This window comes from Thalassophryne amazonica, chromosome 18 (assembly GCF_902500255.1).
Source record: "Thalassophryne amazonica chromosome 18, fThaAma1.1, whole genome shotgun sequence".
NCBI lineage: Eukaryota > Metazoa > Chordata > Actinopteri > Batrachoidiformes > Batrachoididae > Thalassophryne > Thalassophryne amazonica.
The window spans coordinates 12,073,699-12,095,314 of NC_047120.1; the positions used below are offsets into that span (position 1 = coordinate 12,073,699).

General features: G+C 43.8%; 1 long non-coding RNA gene across 1 annotated transcript in view; it reads left to right on the top strand.

The window, feature by feature from the left end:
• The window catches only part of LOC117530325, a 28,840-nt gene extending 9,565 nt beyond the window's left edge, over positions 1 to 19,275 (top strand). Inside the window, exons 2-3 of the long non-coding RNA XR_004566315.1 lie at positions 7,025 to 7,625; positions 19,236 to 19,275. This is a non-coding gene — a long non-coding RNA (uncharacterized LOC117530325). The remainder of the gene's footprint in view (positions 1 to 7,024; positions 7,626 to 19,235) is intronic.
• The last annotated feature ends 2,341 nt before the right edge of the window (positions 19,276 to 21,616 follow it).

Here is a 21,616-nt window from a genome sequence, read left to right on the forward strand (position 1 = left end):
GCGCATGCGTGAGTTTTTCCACGCCTATCGGTGACGTCATTCGCCTGTGAGCACTCCTTGTGGGAGGTGTGGTCCAGCCCCCTCGTCGAAATTCCTTTGTCTGAGAAGTTGCTGAGAGACTGGCGCTTTGTTTGTTCAAAATTTTTTCTAAACCTGTGAGGCACATCAAAGTGGACATGGGTCGAAAAATTAAGCTCGTTTTCGGTGAAAATTTTAACGGCTGATGAGAGATTTTGAGGTGATACTGTCGCTTTAAGGACTTCCCACGGAGCGGGACATCGCGCAGCGCTCCCAGGCGCCGCCGTCAGCCTGTTTCAAGCTGAAAACCTCCACAATTCAGGCTGTATTGATCCAGGACGTCGTGAGAGAACAGAGAAATTTGAGAAGAAGTCAGTTTCAGCATTTTATCCGGATATTCCACTGTTAAAGGAGATTTTTTAATGAAAGACATGCAGATGGATTGCAGCGTCGGCTAGCAGCCGCCACGACGCTCCGCCAAAGGAAAAACACCTCTGTTGGAAGCCTTAAGGACAAGTTGGAACATGCCCAACTGTTAATCAATTTCTCAGATACTCACTCCACTGAAAGCCATCAAAAGCCGCCTGGATTTTACAAATGGTTATCAACACGGAGGTGTTTTTCCTGTGCCGCCGCACCGCGCCGGCTGCGTCCCGATGCGCGGACCCGTCCGCACGTCTTTCATTAAAAAAATCTCCTTTAACAGTGGAATATCCGGATAAAATGCTGAAACCGACTTCTTCTGTTCTCTCACGACGTCCTGGATCAATAGAGCCTGAAATGTGGAGGTTTTCAGCTTGAAACAGGCTGACGACGGCACCTGGGAGCTCTGCGCGACGTCCCGCTCCGTGGGAAGTCCTTAAAGCAACAGTATCACTTCAAAATCTCTCATCAGCCGTTAAAATTTTCACCGAAAACCAGCTTAATTTTTCAAACCGTGTCCACTTCGATGTGCCTCTCAGGTTTAGAAAAAATTTTGGTCAAACAAAGCACCAGTCTCTCAGCAACTTCTCAGACAAAGGAATTCCGACGAGGGGCTGGACGACTCCTCCCACAAGGAGTGCTCACAGGCGAATGACGTCACCTACAGGCGTGGAAAAACTCACGCATGCGCACGAGGGTTCAAGCATGTCTGACGTAAAAACATATGAATGAAATCCATATAGTTTTTGAAAAAAATAACAAGGACCTATACTTGATTGACAGACCTCGTGTGTGTGTGTGTGTGTGTGTGTGTGTGTGTGTGTGTGTGTGTGTGTGTGTGTGTGTGTGTGTGTGTGTGTGTGTGTGTGTGTGTGTGTGTGTGTGTGTGTGTATATATATATATATATATATATATATATAGTTAAGAGCAAGTTGAAACATGCTGAAGCTCACTGATGTACGTCCTAATAAGATGAGCTCCTCAAAAAATTTTGGGCATGCTAAAAATTTTCAGTGATTGCCAGCGTGACTTATATGCCCTGCACATGCTGGACATAAGTTGTACAACAACATTTCCAGTGAAGTTGGGATGTTGTGTAAAATGTAAATAAAAACAAAATACAATGATTTGCAAATCCTCTTCAACCTATATTCAATTGAATACACCACAAAGACAAGATATTTCAAACTGATAAATTTTATTGTTTTTGTGCAAATATTTGCTCATTTTGAAATGGATGCCTGGAACATGTTTCAAAAAAGCTGGGACAGTGGTATGTTTACCGCTGTGTTACATCACCGTTCCTTCTAACAACACTCAATAAATGTTTGGGAGCTGAGGACACTAATTGTTGTTTGTAGGTGGAATTCTTTCCCATTGTTGCTTGATGTACAACTTCAGTTGTTCAGCAGTCTCCGTTGTCGTGTTTTGCGCTTCATAATGCGCCACACATTTTCAATGGGTGACAGGTCTAGACTGCAGGCAGGCCAGTGTAGTACCTGCACTCTTTTACTATGAAGCCACACTGTTATAACACGTGCAGAATGTGGCTTGGCATTTGTCTTGTCATTGCCATTGTCAGTTAACACAGTTTGTCGCTACATCTACAAGTGCAAGTTAAAACTCTACCATGCAAAGTGAAAGCCATACATCATCAACATCCAGAAATGCCGCTGCCTTCTCTGGGCCGAGCTTATTTGAAATGGACAGATGCAAAGTGGAAAAGTGTGCTGTGGTCTGATGAGTCCACGTTTCAAATTGTTTTTGGAAATCATGGATGTCATGTCCTCCGGACAAAAGAGGAAAAAGACCATCCAGATTGTTACCAGCGCAAAGTTCAAAAGCCAGCGTCTGTGATGGTATGGCGGTTTGTTCTTGCCCATGGCATGTCCAAGTTACACATCTGTAATGGGACATCAATGCTGAAAGGTACATCCAGGTTTTGGAGCAACACATGCTGCCATCTAAGCAACGTCTTTTTCAGGGACGTCCCTGCTTATTTCAGCAAGACAATGCCAAGCCACATTCTGCACGTGTTACAACAGCGTGGTTTCGTAGTAAGAGTGCGGGTACTAGACTGGCCTGTCTGCAGTCCAGACCTGTCACCCATTGAAAATGTGCGGCACATTACGAAGCGAAAATATGACAACAGAGACCCCGGACTGTTGAACAACCGAAGTTGTACATCAAGCAACAATGGGAAAGAATTCCACCTACAAAGCTTCACAATTAGTGTCCTCAGTTCCCAAATGCTTATTGAGTGGTGTTGGAAGGAAAGGTGATGTAACACAGTGGTAAACATACTACTGTCCCAGCTTTTTTGAAATGTATTGCAGGCATTCATTTCAAAATGAGCAAATATTTGCACAAAAAACAATAAAGTTTATCAGTTTGAACATTAATTATCATGTCTTTGTGGTGTATTTAATTTATTATAGATTGAAGAGGATTTGCAAATCACTGTATTCTGTTTTATTTACATTTTACACAACATCCCAACTTCACTGGAATTGAGGTTATATACTATTTGGAAAGAGGTGTCATTTTAAAATGGTGATTTGCTCTGAAGTATTAATTCAGACTGACATCTCTGCGGCTCTTGGGAGCTGTGCACGTGGTGCCACAAAACAGAGGATGTTATTATTATTATTATTAGGCCCTGAGTAGGACAAACTCCTACGAGGACCCTACTATAATTGCACTGTTTATTATTCATAATTGCGCTGTTTATTATTTGTAATTGTGCTGTTTTTTTTTTAGGGCCAAGCAGGACAAAGTACTGCGAGGACCCTATTGTAATTGTCCTGTTTATTATTATTTATTATTTTTCCTCTGACTTCTCAAGTCCCAATTTCGGACTTTCCCCATGCTGGGACGCACAAAATGATGAAATGTCGACAGGAAGTCGGCCATTTTGATTTACGTTTTGAGGTAATTTTTGCCATTTTTGGCCATTTCTACAACTTACATTTTAACAAACTCATTCTAGGGATTTCATTCAATCGCCTTCAAATTTGGTACACATCTTCATGACCCCATGCTGATCAAAAGTTACCAAAAGAATTTCTGTCGGTGAAGTGGCCTGGCTGCTAGGGTTCATCAAACTTTGGCGAGCGTTTCGGAGCACGCCGTTTCACTTCGAATGGCTGTCATGCCCACATACTTGATCGTAGATCTTTCAGACTTGCTGGACATGATGAGGGCTCTGCCCTGATCATCCGCATATATTAATGTCCCACCTAACTCATACCACCCCCTTGTGGTAACAAGAAATGTCCTATTTATAGGTTAATAGGTACTGATGTCACATACTTAATCCCATCAACTTCATTCCACTTCTAAAACATGCAGAACAAGTTGGTTAACTTAAGCAACAATCGCTGTGAAGCTACGAGTAATGGCGTCCATGTGGCAGCGTGTCGAATATCGCCCCTTCGCCATGAAATTGCATTCTTCTTTGATAGCTTTAATTTTGTCATATCATCATGACAATTGATACAGAGGTCAAGCATGAAAACCTCTCACAGGTCATAGGGGTGTCACCCATGGGTGGGGCAAAATGCCTCTATAGCGCCCCCTTGCACCTTTCAAAAACCCCTCCTCTTAGGGGTTTTTTGCAGTAAGGACATGAAAATTAGTACACATATGTAACTTCCATAGATGTACAAAAAAGTCTTTCGCACCATTGGTCTACTCCAAAGAGGAAGTTAGCCATTTTGAATTTTCTTGTCATTTTTTGCATGATTTCCACACATTGTATTTGAATGGTCGCCTCCTAGGGATTTTGTCCAATACACTTCAGATTTCTTTCAGAGCATCCACAGACTATGCTGATCAAAAGTTATCAAAAGAGTTTTTTTCTATGTCAAAGGGTGTGGCCGCTATGCCACTGCCATTTTGACCATTCCCCATGGAACATCAAGTCACATTAACTCCTTTGTGCTTTGTCTGATTGAGTTGAAACTTCAAATGTGGGATGAGGGTAGGCCCCCGAACACACCTGCCCCTCTGCTTGTGCTCTGACTGCCACCTCGTGGATGAACCATCAACTGTCATAACTCCTTCATGCACTGTCTGATTTACTTGAAACTTGAACTGTATGATGAGTGTCTGCCCCTGTATGCACCTGCCCACATGTGGTCACAAGGGGACGTGCTGGCCCGGGGAGGTGGTGATGCAGATACGAGGGCCTGTATATGACTGCTTGCAGTCCTAGTTATTATTATTATTATTGTTGTTGTTGTTTCCTTTACCTGATGGACAACTTCAGTTTATGCACGGCTTGTGCTCAGGCCAGAGAACCATCGCGTAAAACTCCGGTGTGGAATGTTGGACGTTTCTAGCCAGCAACAGCACAAGAGTCCCAGTTCATGACTTTAATCCACACAAAGCTGACTCACGATTGACAAATGGCTTTGAGAGGTGTTAATGAAGACATTGTGGGCCTGCTGCTGGAAGTGAAGCGGAGAACCAGCGAACAGAAGGTTGAAGCGCTGCTTCTTTGCTTAAAGCACACCCGCCGCAGTCTGCAATCAGCATAGAGAAATGATTATTTTTATATAAGCACCCTCAAAAACAACGCCGCTCCGGTGTCCAGAACTGAAGGACTGATATGGAAATCTTAAGCTTTTTGGCTTCCGTCCGTGGTGCATTCAATGTGAATCGGGGGAAGAAAAAAAATCGATGCAACCAGTAGGGATGGACCGATACTAGCGGCCGATATTCGGCATTTTGATGCATATCGGCTTCTGCCTTCTTTTTTAATCTGACTGCAGATAAGTGATCCATTTAAAACGGTATTATTTTGGCTCTGATGCACTCGCGCCTCTGTCTGCAGTCACTGCTTTGTCTCTAGCACTGTCCCACCCACAGCACCATCTGATTGGTTACACGGAGAACCTCGTCATGGGAAATGGCCAATCAGCAGCAACAGCTGTGCATGCACACAGTGTTCTTACACACATGACGGAGAGAAGGAAAAGTTTTCCGAGTGCAAGTTTCAAAGAGGAGGCTGACATTTTTTTCGGGAATCCCACGGGATGGGAGTCAACTTTACTATTCATCATGTAATTGGGACGGTACAGGATTAAAATGTTACCGGGAGCAGACGGGAACAGAAACCAACTAATCGGAAAAAAGAAAACAAAGGACCAGTACTGCCATTCTGTAGTTTTCTTTCATTAAACCTAACGCAAGTCAAAAGAACTACAAGGCCCAGAAGCCAACAGTATTTCTGGCCGCTCTTTCCACCGGAATTCAAAGAAGAAGAACAATGGAGAAAGCAAACACCAGCGGAGAAACCAGTGTGTTAAAAAATGATTTGAAACGCAATTTCAGAAATAACGACTCATCTATTAAGCTCACAGAATTGGCAGGGAAGTTGCGAATATTACTGAACTTCAGGAGAGTCGAGTGTGACAGTGTTAACACGCTGCAAGCTGCTTGTAAAACGTGAGGAGAGGCACGCTACCCTCAGTCCATAAAATGTAGGTGCACTTCTTGTTCCTACATCGCAACATTTAAGGTAAGAAAGTGTTAGAGGTTAGTTGAATGTGATGATTCTGATAGTAGCCATAATTAGTTTCTGGACCGTGTTTTCTTGCAAATAGACAAATATTCAAGTGTGTTGAAGAGTGAGAAAGTAGACTGATGTGGCCGTTTGTAATTTTTTTATATATATATATTTGCATCATATGCAATTTTTTTTTTCCTTTTTCCAAAACTCAGGTACAGTATGTGTATTATGAATGTAATGATGCGTTCATGAACTTTTGTTATGTTTGGGTTTATTCAACTAAGCTAGGCAGTGCCTACACAGCAAAGGAATTAAAAGATTAAATACATGATAAAAAGCAACCCATAAAAAGTACCAAAAAAATTTAAATAATATATATAATACACATCAAATACTAATGATAAAACAAGGAAAACAGGTGTATGTTTTGATTTTAAAAATTTACAGTGTCTGACTGCCTTATGTGCAGCGGAAGATTGTTCCACGTTGTTTAAGTTTTCATTTAACTCCATAAGACATGCTGCAGAGACTGTGAGCTTCCTGCACTTTTTGTTAGAATTTTAAAACAAATATGTTTGTCTAAGATTAAAAAATGTTTAAAAGGCATTTAAACAAAGTTAAGTGTTAGAGTTTGTATAATTCAAAATTTTGACACCAATATTTTCACTTTTACTGCAAATGAATATCTGCTCTAAATATCGGTTATCAGCCTCCTTGACTACTCATAATAGGTATCGGCCCTGAAAAACCCATATTGGTCTATTCTAGCAAGCAGGCAGCGAGCGATGCAACATGATTCAGCTTGTCAAATGAATCGACACACACTGAATGAATCCATGCATTCAGCTTGTGCACATTTGTATCTAGATACCGATTCGTATTGATTAATCTGCACATGCCTACCATATATGAATCAGCCTGCTGAACAACAGGTGGGGTGTTTGAGCCCAGCCCAAGTCAGAACTTCTGTGCTCAGTATGACCCAAGGGGTCATTCATTTATTCCTTGCAAATTTATTAAGCATTCAGTGATTACTATGTTAAAATCCATCTTTTCTGTCTTTGTAGGATACGCTATGCAGACATGTGCAATAATGGGTTGCAGCAATGGAGAGTACCATGTGAATCGGTGGATGCCCCAGAAGTGTCCTGAACATAACTGCAATTTTGGAACATGTTCATGCATTTGCCCACCTCCTTTCACACTCCACCCTTTTCCAACTGAGGGGCATAATCCTGAACAAAGGCAGCTGTGGACAAAAGCAGTCAACCAGCAGGACTTGCACAGTGGGAAGAATTGGCAGCCCAATTCAAATTCGACAGTATGTTCCAAACATTTCATCGATGGATGCCCAACTGAGGAAAATCCAGTTCCCACCCTTCATCTTGGGTACAATCTGCAAAAACCAATCCCTTCTCAAATGCGACCTACAGAGCGACCATTTTCTGCACCAAGAAGCATGCGACATAAACTTGAGTTACCTGAGGAGATAAACACTCATGAAGTTGAAAAGGAATCAACAAATCATATTCCTGACATTTCTACACCTTGTTTAGAGGACCACACTTACCAATTTCAGTGCAATTGCAGTGATGTTTGTCAGTGTTCTGGATGTCTGAAATTACACAAAGAGAATCTCCAGCTGAAACACCAAATAGAATGGCTGAAGTTAAGCAACAATTCCACACCTTGTTTAGAGGACCACACTTGCCATTGTCAGTGTTCTGCATGTCTGAATTTACACAAAGAGAATCTCCAGCTGAAACATCAAATAGAACTGCTGAAGTTAAGCAACAGTTCCACACCTTGTTTAGAGGACCACACTTACCATTGTCAGTGTTCTGGATGTCTGAATTTACACAAAGAGAATCTCCAGCTGAAACATCAAATAGAACTGCTGAAGTTGAGCAACAGTTCCACGCCAAGTACATCAAATGACCTTGATGACCTACACGGACATCTGGAGTCAAAGACAAGGAGCATGAGGTATTGGACAGGTAGAAAGATAGTCATTACCAACAAAAAGCTCCCTCGTTTATCGCAGGAGTTACGTTCTAAAACTAACCCGCGATAACCAAAATCCGCGAAGTAGTCAGCACTATTTTTTGCAATTATTATAGACGTTTTAAGGCTGTAAAACCCCTCACTACACACTTTATACACTTTTCACAAACAGGCATTAACATTTTCTCACTTTTCTCTCGTGTAAACACTCTTTTTTTCTTCTGTGCGAGAAGATTATAAACAGACACACGCAGAACACAATGCACATACTCTACCTTCGCTCACTGCCTCCGGAGGTACGGATGCGGGACCTGCAAAGAATCCAAGTCCTCTCTCAGTGGCCACAGAGCTCTGCGGCTGCGGTCAACATCCGCATCAAAACAGCGAGCATAGTCTCTGGACCTGTTGCCAGATTTGTCGCAGCTCCGCACAGCAGAGAGGAGGGCGGTGTGAGTGGCCCGCTGCTGCGTTTACCGAGCCCGCAGAAAGCGCATCGGAGGCAGTGAGAGCAATCGTGGTGATGCTGACCGGAGCCGCGACCGGCTTGCGTGATAAGGATGCAGAACACAATGCGCTGTTAAAAAAAAAAAAAAAAAGAAAATCATGCAAAATTGCACAACAAAAAAAATCCGTGAAACTGCGTGGCCGCTAAAGGTGAACCGCGTTATAGTGAGGGACCACTGTACACCAAAAAGGACAAATTTTGTGTATGTTTTCATTATGAAAACATGGACAAGGCATGGCAGTTTTCTAACTGTTCAGTATGTATATCTTGAGTTGGAGAAACCAGTCATCATGAAATTGTGATCTTGAACATAAAAGGTAGATTTAATACAAACTAACAACAAATGCGTACATGAAAAAATTTGCTAATACTGAAATACATGAAAGCCCACCTTTCTTACATACTACAACCTCAATTCCAATGAAGTTGGGACGTTGTGTGAAATGTAAATTAAAAACAGAATACAATGATTTGCAAATCCTCTTCAGCCTATATTCAATTGAATACACCACAAAAACAACATATACTCAACAAAAATATAAACGCAACACTTTTGGTTTTGCTCCCATTTTGTATGAGATGAACTCAAAGATCTAAAACTTTTTCCACATACACAATATCACCATTTCCCTCAAATATTGTTCACAAACCAGTCTAAATCTGTGATAGTGAGCACTTCTCCTTTGCTGAGATAATCCATCCCACCTCACAGGTGTGCCATATCAAGATGCTGATTAGACACCATGATTAGTGCACAGGTGTGCCTTAGACTGCCCACAATAAAAGGCCACTCTGAAAGGTGCAGTTTTGTTTTATTGGGGGGGGGATACCAGTCAGTATCTGGTGTGACCACCATTTGCCTCATGCAGTGCAACACATCTCCTTCGCATCATCCGTGAAGAGAACACCTCTCCAACATGCCAAACGCCAGCGAATGTGAGCATTTGCCCACTCAAGTCAGTTACGACGACGAACTGGAGTCAGGTCGAGACCCCGATGAGGACGACGAGCATGCAGATGAGCTTCCCTGAGACGATTTCTGACAGTTTGTGCAGAAATTCTTTGGTTATGCAAACCGATTGTTTCAGCAGCTGTCCGAGTGGCTGGTCTCAGACGATCTTGGAGGTGAACATGCTGGATGTGGAGGTCCTGGGCTGGTGTGGTTACACGTGGTCTGCGGTTGTGAGGCTGGTTGGATGTACTGCCAAATTCTCTGAAACGACTTTGGAGACGGCTTATGGTAGAGACATGAACATTCAATACACGAGCAACAGCTCTGGTTGACATTCCTGCTGTCAGCATGCCAATTGCACGCTCCCTCAAATCTTGCGACATCTGTGGCATTGTGCTGTGTGATAAAACTGCACCTTTCAGAGTGGCCTTTTATTGTGGGCAGTCTAAGGCACACCTGTGCACTAATCATGGTGTCTAATCAGCATCTTGATATGGCACACCTGTGAGGTGGGATGGATTATCTCAGCAAAGGAGAAGTGCTCACTATCACAGATTTAGACTGGTTTGTGAACAATATTTGAGAGAAATGGTGATATTGTGTATGTGGAAAAAGTTTTAGATCTTTGAGTCCATCTCATACAAAATGGGAGCAAAACCAAAAGTGTTGCATTTATATTTTTGTTGAGTATATTTAATGTTCAAACTGATATTTTTTATTGTGCAAATATTTGCTCATTTTGAAATGGATGCCTGCAACACATTTCAAAAAAGTTGGGACAGTGGCAACAAAAGACTGAGACAGTTGATGAATGCTCGAAGAACACCTGTTTGGAACATTCCACAGGTGAACAGGTTAATTGGAAACAGGTGAGTATCATGATTGGGTATAAAAGGAGCATCCCCAAAAGTCTCAACCATTCACAAGCAAAGATGGGGCGAGGATCACCACTTTGTGAACAACTGCATGAAAAAATAGTCTGACAGTTTAAGAACAAGGTTTCTAAAGGTTCACTTGCAAGGAATTTAGGGATTCCATCATCAACAGTCCATAATATAATCAGAAGATTCAGAGAATCTGGAGAACTTTGTACATATAAGCGGCAAGGCTGAAGAACAACATTGACCTTCGATCCCTCAGGCGGCACTGCATTAAAAACCGACATCATTGTGTAAAGGATCTTACCGCGTGGGCTCAGGAGCACTGCAGAAAACCATTGTCAGTTAACACAGTTCATCGCTCCATCTATAAGTGCAAGTTAAAACTCTTACATGCAAAGCGAAAGCCATACATCAACAACATCCAGAAACGCCGCCGCCTTCTCTGGGCCCGAGCTCATTTGAAATGGACAGACACAAAGTGGAAAAGTGTGCTGTGGTCTGATGAGTCCACATTTCAAATTGTTTTTGGAAATCATGGACGTCATGTCCTCCGGACAAAAGGGGAAAAAGACCATCCAGATTGTTACCAGCGCAAAGTTCAAAAGCCAGCATCTGTGATGGTATGGGGGTGTGTTCGTGCCCATGGCATGAGCAACTTACACATCTGTGATGGCACCATCAATGCTGAAAGGTACAGCCAGGTTTTGGAGCAACACATGCTGCCATTCCAAGCAACGTCTTTTTCAGGGACGTCCCTGCGTATTTCAGCAAGACAATGCCAAGCCACATTCTGCACATGTTACAACAGCGTGGCTTCATAGTAAAAGAGTGCGGGTACTAGACTGGCCTGCCTGCACTCCAGACCTGTCACCCATTGAAAATGTGTGGTGCATTATGAAGCGCAAAATACGACAACGGAGACCCCGGACTGTTGAACAACTGAAGTCGTACATCAACCAAGAATGGGAAAGAATTCCACCTACAAAGCTTCAACAATTGGTGTCCTCAGTTCCCAAATGCTTATTGAGTGTTTTTAGAAGGAAAGATGATGTAACACAGTGGTAAACATACCACTGTCCCAGCTTTTTTGAAATGTGTTGCAGGCATCCATTTCAAAATGAGCAAATATTTGCACAAAAACAAGGAAGTTTATCAGTTTGAACAATAAATATGTTGTCTTTGTGGTGTATTCAATTGAATATAGGTTGAAGAGGATTTGCAAATCATTGTATTCTGCTTTTATCTACGTTTTACACAACGTCCCAACTTCATTGGAATTGAGGTTGACGTGAAAAATATCCTTGTTTTACTTCTCCGGTTACTGGGTCAGCCATGGCATGTCAGGCCCACTACATGAACTATATACAGACACAAAATACTGATAAACAGAGAGATTAATGACTTGGATTAAATTGGCCGCTCGCATGTACCGGTTGTGTTTGGTACTCGTGACCTCTGACCTCTCCCACAATGCAGTGTGTCACCCGAGATTCCAATATGGCTTATTATAGACTGAACACCAAATATCAGGGAAAATAAATAAGACACATTGTGAATAAATGAAGGACAGTTCAGCTTGGTGATGGAATGATGAAGCCAATCAGTCGATACTATCAGTTGCAGTTTTTCCTCATTTTATATGCACAAAAATGGAACTATGCAAACAGTTCATAAAATCTGAAGCTCATGAGTCAACATCATGACTCCAAACTGCTGAACTCTGAGCACAACACCATGGTTTCACTCAAAGATTCTAAATCACAGTGATGCAAACCTCTGAATATAAAAAGCATCATTTATCGGACTTTGTTCACTTTGTTGTAGAAACACTGAGCTTGAAAATGCAGCACCCTGATAACCAGTTAGAATCAGAAGACTGAATTTATCCTGAAGGAAACTGCTGATGTTCCAACTGCACAGATAAACGGAGATACAAGTCGACATGAAGAGCAGGAAACGATAAGAAATAAAACCATTTTAAGTTCTGTCAGCTTTTCTCTTTTTGTTCAGGGTTGCCACGGCAGATCTGATATGTATCTGCATGTTGATTTGGTGCAGGTTTTACACTGGATGTCCTTCCTGACACAACTCCACATGACATGGAGAATTAAGCATGAGTGGTCTTCAACCAGTGACTTTCTGGTTTGGAAGCAAGTGCACTAACTGCCACACTGCCCAAAAATAGTCTTATTGGATCTATTGCGTAGGACGAGATCAGTGGTGTCCAAAGTATTCCAGAAAGGGCCGAGAGGGTGCAGGTTTTCTTTGCATCCACTGACTCCAGCAGGTGATTTCACTGATGAACTCATCCCACCTGCTCATAGTGATGTTAATCAGTGAAATCACCTGCTGGAGTCATTGGCTGCACAGAAAACCTGCACCCTCTTGGCCCTTTCTGGAATACGAGGTCTGTGAGAAAAGAAATGGACCTTTTTATTTTTTCAAAACTATATGGATTTGAATCACGTGCGATTACATCAGACAAGCTTGAACCCTTGTGCGCATTGTGAGTTTTTTCACGCCTGTCGGTTGCGTCATTCGCCTGTGGGCAGGCTTTGAGTGAGCAGTGGTCCACCCCTCCCGTCGGAATTTCTTTGTCTGAAAACTTGCTGAGAGACTGGCGCTTTGCTTTATCAAAATTTTTTCAGAAACTGTGAGGCAGATCCGAGTGGACACCATTCGAGAAATTCAGACGGTTTTCGGTGAAAATTTTAAGGGCTGATGAGAGATTATGGAGTGTTACTGTTGCTTTAAGGACTCCCCACGGAGCTGGACGGCGCGCCGCATCCCGAGCCGCCGTCGTCAGCCTGTTTCGAACTGAAAACTTCCAAATTTAAGCCTCTGTTGACCCAGGAAGTTGTGAGAGAACAGAGAAGTTTCAAAAGAGGTCGGGATCAGCGGTTTATCCGGACATTCCACTGTTAAAGGAGATTTTGTAATGAAAGACGTGCGGACGGATTCGCGCGTCGGGACACAGCCGCTCATCGCACGGCGCCACAGCAAAACACCTCCATGTTGATAACCATTCGTAAGATTTAGGCGGCTTTCGATGGCTTTCAGTCGAGTGAGTATCCGAGAAATTATTTAACAGCTGGGCATGTTCAAACTTGTTCTGTAAGGCTTCCAACGGAGGTGCCGCGCCATGAGCGGCTGGGTGCCGACGCGCGAATCCGTCCGCACGTCTTTCATTACAAAATCTCCTTTAACAGTGGAATGTCCGGATAAACTGCTGATCCCGACCTCTTCTGAAACTTCTCTGTTCTCTCACGACGTCCTGGGTCAACAGAGGCTTAAATTTGGAAGTTTTCAGCTCGAAACAGGCTGACGACGGCGGCTCGGAGCGCGGCACGCCGTCCGGCTCCGTGGGCAGTCCTTAAAGCGACAGTAACACTCCATAATCTCTCATCAGCCCTTAAAATTTTCACCGAAAACTGTCTGAATTTCTCAAATGGTGTCCACTTGGATCTGCCTCACAGTTTCTGAAAAATTTTTGATAAAGCAAAGTGCCAGTCTCTCAGCAAGTTTTCAGACAAAGGAATTCCGACGGGAGGGGTGGACCACTGCTCACTCAAAGCCTGCCCACAGGCGAATGACGCAACCGACAGGCGTGAAAAAACTCACGATGCGCACGAGGGTTCAAGCTTGTCTGATGTAATCGTACGTGATTCAAATCCATATAGTTTTTGAAAAAAATAAAAAGGTCCATTTCTTTTCTCTCAGACCTCGTAGTTTGGACACCACTGGACTAGATGTTACTGTCCCTCAAAAAGTACTTGAGGCACCGATGAGACTCTGTGGATTCGTCAATTGGGTGATGGCATTCTTTGGGTTGTCAAGTGGGCACCCTCCTTCTTAGGTGTTTCACTGATAGGCCCATGACACCTCCAGGGGGTTCAGCAGTGAATCCCAGCATCCCTAGACACAGTCAAATCACTTGAATGAGTCCTTTCTCTTCATTCACAGCCACTGGCTCCCCTTCTCAGCAACCCTAGAGAGGTCTTTGACTGCCTATCGGTGGGCCCTCCCTCACACTCTCATCTCCCTGAGTAGCCTGGATGTTGAGGTGGCTACAAACCCTCTGCAGCCTACTTTGACTGGGCGTATCTTCGCTTTCCAGCCATGTTGTTGCGCATGGGCTGCAAGTTCTGTATACCTCAGCTTCTTTCATTCTTAGACCTCGTCCACTGCACTCTCCCAGGGCACGTGAGCTCAATGATGTAGACGAGCTTGAGCGAGGCTGACCACAGAACAAGGTCTGGTCGCAAGTTGGTAACTGCGATCTCAGCTTGGGCTTCTTGCCCAAGTCTGCCTGCAGCTTCCAGTCCCGTGCTCTGCCCAGTATCTAGACTTATGGTGGCAATGCTAGCTTGCCCCTCACCCTCCAGGACAAATGATGCTAATTGCCTATGGGATGACGAAGGAGGAAGCGCGTTCACTCTTGTCTGTTGACTTTCCAGCACTGCTGCAAGACACTTTAGCACCTGGTTGTACCGCCAGGTGTAGTGGCCTTGGGTGAGGCCGGTCTTGTATCCCACCAAGATGTGCTTCAATGTTGCTGGACTCGGACATAGAGGGCATGTGGGGTCTTCGCCATGCCACTGGCTTAGGTTTGCAGGAGAAGGTAGGACATTGTAGGCAGCCCTCATGGTAAAGCTCGCCTTAAATCCCTCCATCTCCCACAGCTCTTTCCAGAATATCTTCCTCTTCTCTACTCCTTCCCATGCCTTCCATTGCCCTTCCTTTGCCTGTGCCACAGCTTGTGCACACCTTCCTGCTTTCTCTTCTCGGCATACCTACTGGACCACCAGCTTTCGTCTCTGAAAAGAAGTGGCCTTGTTCTATGCTGGTGTACTGGCCCCAAGACCAAGACCACTTCTTCCCTCCTGCACTCTGCCCCCTGTGTCTGAGTGCTGCCGTTGCTTGCTCGGTTGCAGCCAGTGAGGTCCGCTTCCTCCCGGTGGCTAGGATGGGGGCAGTTTGGGCAACAAATGGATCACTCGAATCTAATAGCATCATCTCCAGTCTGACTTTGGCACATTTGTACTCCTTTGCCAGGGTGGAAATGGGCAGGTGTAGCATCGCTTTGCCGTATCGTCCATTCCTGCTAAAGCACCTGGGAAGACCAAGCCGCTTCCTTATCTATGAGCTAACCAGTTTTTTTTTTTTTTTTTTTTTCAGCTTTTCCATCTTTGAGAGTGACTCATACAAGGTAAGCGGCCAGAGAAGGTGTGGGAGTAGTCTGTACTGCATGGACCAGAGCTTCAGCTTGCCAGGAAGCAGGGTTCTATTGATGTTCTCCAGGTCACTGGCTACCTCGTTCCTGAGCTGCTGTACTTGCTCTCTGTCTTTGAGAGAGGGGCCATACCACCGACCTTGGCTGTTCACCGGCTTCTTGGAAACCGTTGGAATGGGTTCCTTGCCAATGTGAAAGTGGTGGTCTGACAGTCTCCCCTTGACAATGGAGATACATCTGGACTTGGTTGGCTTGATCTTCATGCAAACCAATTCTGTGGTTTCCTGGAGCTTTCTAAGTAGCCGTAGAGTGCAAACCGTTGTGAGGTCATACATATAGGCTCTCACTGGAGGCAGCCTCAGCCCCGGTCTTGTCTGCTGTCCGCCAACCACCTATTGAGAGGCCTGGATGATGACCTCCATGCCAAGAGTAAAGGCCAGCGGGGAGATGGTGCAAATAGCCTTGATTCCCACTTCCAGGTGTTGCCATGCTGTAGTGTACCTCTGCTGTTGTCAAGCAGAGCTGGATGTCCCGGAAGTAGGCCTTGACAAGGGATGTGAGAGCTGCTGGAACCCTGAAGTAGTCAAAGGCTGTCCACAGGAGGTTGTGAGGGACTGAGACAGAAGCATTTGCGAGATCCAGGAACACCACATGGAGATCTGTGCTCTCCCTCCTGGCGACCTGGATCTGATGCCAGATGATACTGGCATGTTCCACACACCCAGAAAAGCCTGATATGCCTGCTTTTTTTATTGACGTGTCAATCAGATTGTTTCTTTGCAGGTACACTGCCAATCTGTGGGCGACCATGCTGAAGAAGATTTTTCCCTCAATGTTTAGAAGGCTGATCTGGCAGAACTGGCTGATCTCTGATTCCTTTTCCTTGGGGATAAGCATCCCTCTGGCCCTCCACCAGGACCTTGGTATCTCCTTCTTTTGCCACTCAACTCTCATCAGCTTCCAAAGGAATTGCAGGACATCTGATGCATTATTGTAGAGCCTGTATGGAATCCCAGTGGGACCTGGAGATGAACTCATCCCATCTGCTCAAAGTGATGTTAATCAGTGAAATCACCTGCTGGCGTCAAAGGCTGCCAAGAAAACCTGCATGCTCACCGCCCTCTCTGGAATAGTTTGGACACTGCTCTACACACAATTTTGCCCACTTCACTCCACCTGGGTGGACTGAGATCTAGTTCATGCTCTGGTGGATTGACTGCTGGAATGTCAGGTGGGAGCATGACTTCTTCCTGGTATCGGTCATCTGTGCAGGATTCTTTCAGGTGTTCTTCCAGGTCGGCTTTTGACATTGAGAGACTTCCGTTCTTCTCCTTCCTGAATAGACTCTTGAAGGGATCTTTGTAGAAGCATGAAGTTGTTTGCTTCTTCTTTCTGTGCTTCCTCAGAAGGTTTTCAGCTCTCCTCAGTGTTATAAGCCTACTCTGAATTTCTTCATGAAGCAGGCTTATCCCCTCCTTCTCTTCCACTGTGGCCTTCCTCCATTGCTTCTTCAGCTGCCTCCTCTCCCTGACTAGGCGGTCTATTTCTATCTGCCTTCTGGACTTAACGGGAATTTCCAGAGTAGCTTGTTTGCTTTCGACCTGACCAAGCCGTTCCTCTCCATAGGCATAGATTAGATCACCCATTCTTTCCAGCTTCTTCATGGTGGTGCCTCTGCTCCCTTCCAAGATGTTGTAGAGATCAGTATTGACCTCCTTCCACACTGACGTGTCATGTGCCTTTGGCCATGAAACTAGTCACCTATGCCCCTGGATCTTCTCTGCTGCTAGTCGTGATGGGCTGGGTTCAGGTTGCTCTCCTGCACCTTGTTCTTCCTCCTCTGGGGCAGGAATATTGATGTCCTGCAGACTGTGGTGTACGTCCTGCTGCTGAACCTCTGTCGACTGACTCGGCTTGCTTCTCAAAAAGTAGCTGTCGATGCGACTTCCCTGTTGACCCTTCTTCAGGCAGTCTTTCTTGCCCTCATGTATTCTAAGGTCTTTGATGGAATTAACCTTTGTCCAATCACAAACACAATTCTGGAGCTTGTGCCCTGCTGTAGCTGTTGGAGCCTCCGGTATGCTGATCTTCGATGTCATAGACTGTTCTGTTTCTGTGTTCGCTACCAAGTTGTCTGCTGATAAGCCATCTTCCGCCCCTGCTAGAACAAAATATAATTGAAGATTTATCCAGTTAACGACTCTGAAAACCTCTTTAACACTGAGGGTGAATTATAGCTCCTGATAGTGTTGATAAAATCATACATACAAATGATTTATTGCACATTCTGAGAGTGGAATAATAGTAAAGATCAAAATTGATCAACATGTGGAAAATATAGTGATTATATTTTTTTTCCATATGGTCCAGTCCAAACTGAGCCTTTCAGTTATTTTTCAACAAACCTGGAAAATGTAGTTCACTCAACAAGACTGCAAGCTTGAGCATTGAGGAAACTAAACACAAAGTTTATGTTGGAATTAATATTGTAAATTTGTTGCCACAAAATTGAGCAAATATCTTTTCCACAAAATGTGGACATGGTGTTGGGAAGGTGTCGTAACACGGACCCACAACAGGGGGCGCTAATGAACGGACAATGGATAAGGGAAGGAGTAACAATTTAATGTTGCACAAGAACACAACGTAAAATAAACAAAGGTACTGCCAATCACACACAAGAGGATTGCGGGCAGGCTCGAAGATAGGAGACCTCAGATGAACGAAGAGCCGGGACCCACACCGCTTCTACCACCAACGGCCTGAAGAACACCGAAGCCGCCAAGCCCCGAGTCCCCAGGTGGTCTCTGTCCTCCGTTGTCGGCCCTGGTACTGCTGGCAGAAAAAACAGAAGGTAGTGAGTGTGAATCCTCACACCCAGCAACCTTGATTACTGATTCTTGTGGAGGGAGAGCCTCCACCTCCAATCATACACACGTGCAGCTCCGAAAATCCAGTCAAGGAATACCACCAGGAAAAAACAGCTGCAAAACAGATCAGATTATTATTCGACGTATAAGTCAGCAGAGAGATTACCTTGTATCGTAAGAGATTTCTCGGCGAGGAGGTGGAGTCGCCGCCCGGCTTTTATGGTGATGGTGATGATGAGATGATGAGTGACAGCTGGTGTTGAGGATGATTGACGGCTGTCACTCCCAGTGGTTCTGGCGCCCTCTTGTGCTTGAAGCCCGCACTCCAAGCAGGGCGCCATCCGGTGGTGGTGAGCCAGCAGTACCTCCTCTTCGGCGGCCCACACAACACATGGTCTTATTTTCTTCTTTTCCCTTCCTGATCACTGACCGTGTAAGTTCAGAACACTTTATTTTATTTTAACACCAACTTAGTTTTATTTAAACAAACATCTTATGGACCTCTCTCTCTCTCTCTCTCTCTCTCTCTCTCTCTCTCTCTCTCTCTCTCTCTCTCTCTCTCTCTCTCTCTCTCTCTCTCTCTCTCTCTGATCAGTTGGTTGCAGCAGGTACGTAAGGAAAACATGTACGCCAGGTGATCTCTGGGATCAGGGTTGGTGTTTCCTGCTTTAGGACATCTGTCCCAGCACAAAGACATTTCAGTGTTGTCTCACACTTGTGATTGGTCAGCTCTGGGCATCAGAGCAGCAGCAGATGATTAAATTAAATCAGCCTGTTTTTAGTCCTTCCTCCACTTGGTTGTTGACTCTCTCTTTCTTTTGTGTGTTTTAAAGTCTTTCTACAAACATGTGTGAAGTCCAGCAGCTGAGGGACATGTTCAAATTACAGCTAACACCTGCTGATGAAGGAATGATGACAGACCAGGAAGAAGAAATGTGTCATTTAAAAGAAGAGAACAAAAGAGGTAAAAGGCTGGATGCTGTTTTTAATCCTCCAAATCTCTTCTACAGAACAGGTTTGTTGACTTAGTGATGGAAGTTTTCCGGAAATTACTGGAATTTGGGGTTTTTACTCAGGTAGTGAACATGTCTGGGTTATTTTTGATAAGATACAGTAGGGTTCAGAATAATAGTAGTGCTATGTGACTAAAAAGATTAATCCAGGTTTTGAGTATATTTCTTATTGTTACATGGGAAACAAGGTACCAGTAGATTCAGTAGATTCTCACAAATCCAACAAGACCAAGCACTCATGATATGCACACTCTTAAGGCTATGAAATTTGGCTATTAGTAAAAAAAAAAAAAAAGTAGAAAAGGGGGTGTTCACAATAATAGTAGTGTGACAGTCAGTGAGTTCGTCAATTTTGTGGAACAAACAGGTGTGAATCAGGTGTCGCCTATGTAACGATGAAGCCAGCACCTGTTGAACATGCTTTTCTCTTTGAAAGCCTGAGGAAAATGGGACGTTCAAGACATTGTTCAGAAGAACAGCGTAGTTTGATAAAAAAGTTGATTGGAGAGGGGAAAACTTATACGCAGGTGCAAAAAATTATAGGCTGTACATCTACAATGATCTCCAGTGCTTTAAAATGGACAAAAAAACAGAGATGCATGGAAGAAAACGGAAAACAACCATCAAAATGGATAGAAGAATAACCAGAATGGCAAAGGCTCACCCATTGATCAACTCCAGGATGATGAAAGACAGTCTGGACTTACCTGTAAGTGCTGTGACAGTTAGAAGACGCCTGTGTGAAGCTAATTTATTTGCAAGAGTCCCCCGCAAAGTCCCTCTGTTACATAAAAGACATGTGCAGAAGAGGTTACAATTTGCCAAAGAACACATCAACTGGCCTAAAGAGAAATGGAGGAATATTTTGTGGACTGATGAGGGTAAAATTGTTCTTTTTGGGTTCAAGGGCCATCTCACAGTTTGTGAGATGACCCCCATGAAATGCCAAGTGCTTCTTTGATTATGTGGAGTTTACATTTGGAAAACAATCTAAACAGTGAGTCTGGCATGTTCAGGATTTTCCTACGTTGTATTTTTTGTTCTTTTTTACTTTGAGTGTGAATTTGGAAATAGAAAGTGTGTGTGTGTGTGTGTGTGTGTGTGTGTGTGTGTGTGTGTGTGTGTGTGTGTGTGTGTGTGTGTGTGTGTGTGTGTGTGTGTGTGTGTGTGTGTGTGTGTGTGTGTGTTGCTCAGTATCTGCCGTTTTAATTTCCTTCTCTCAGCTGCATGAATGTCTCCACAGTGTTTGTATTTTTTTTTTTCCCCCCAGCAGATGTTTTTTAGATTTTATTGATAACAACACTTATGATTCATCATGCTCAAAGCTGATCCTCCAGCAGAGATGGTTATTGACAGGCTGAGTTTATGACTCATGGCTGTGCACAAAGCCTTCTCAGAGCTGCTGCTTTTACCATAACTGCATCAAAATAAACAGTTTTCACTTAAAAACGAGTCATCATAAAACAACATCACACTTATGTCAACTTTGTAATTAATCTGTGCCTCCGTTGTTAACTTTAGGAGCTGCATTCCATTGAAGCGCACGCTGGGGCAATTGTAATAGCTATGTCACCTGTCGGAAACACACGAGTACTCACAAGTACATTGTTTTCAGAAGTCTCTGGCACTGTTTGTTGCAAATGCTGTATACTTTGAAACCGGTCATGGAAGTGCACAGAGTAATCCCGCTGGATCATCGGATGGATGATTATGCATAAGTCAACAAATGTTGCCATTAATTAACTTTTTATTATATTTAACCCTCATATTATGTTGAAAAAAATAAATTAATTATGTAGGGGATTTTGACCTTTACTGTGTAAATCCACTCAAGGGTCAGTCTATCTCAGATCAACCAATGAGTTAAACCCCACCTCCTCCATTTTTTATGAAATTTGGTATATACAGTGAGGAAAATAAGTATTTGAACACCCTGCGATTTTGCAAGTTCTCCCACTTAGAAATCATGGAGGGGTCTGAAATTTTCATCTTAGGTGCATGTCCACTGTGAGAGACATAATCTAAAAAAAAACGGAAATCGCAATGTATGATTTTTTTAAAATAATTTATTTGTATGTTGCTGCTGCAAATAAGTACACTCAACAAAAATATAAACGCAACACTTTTGGTTTTGCTCCCATTTTGTATGAGATGAACTCAAAGATCTAAAACTTTTTCCACATACACATTATCACCATTTC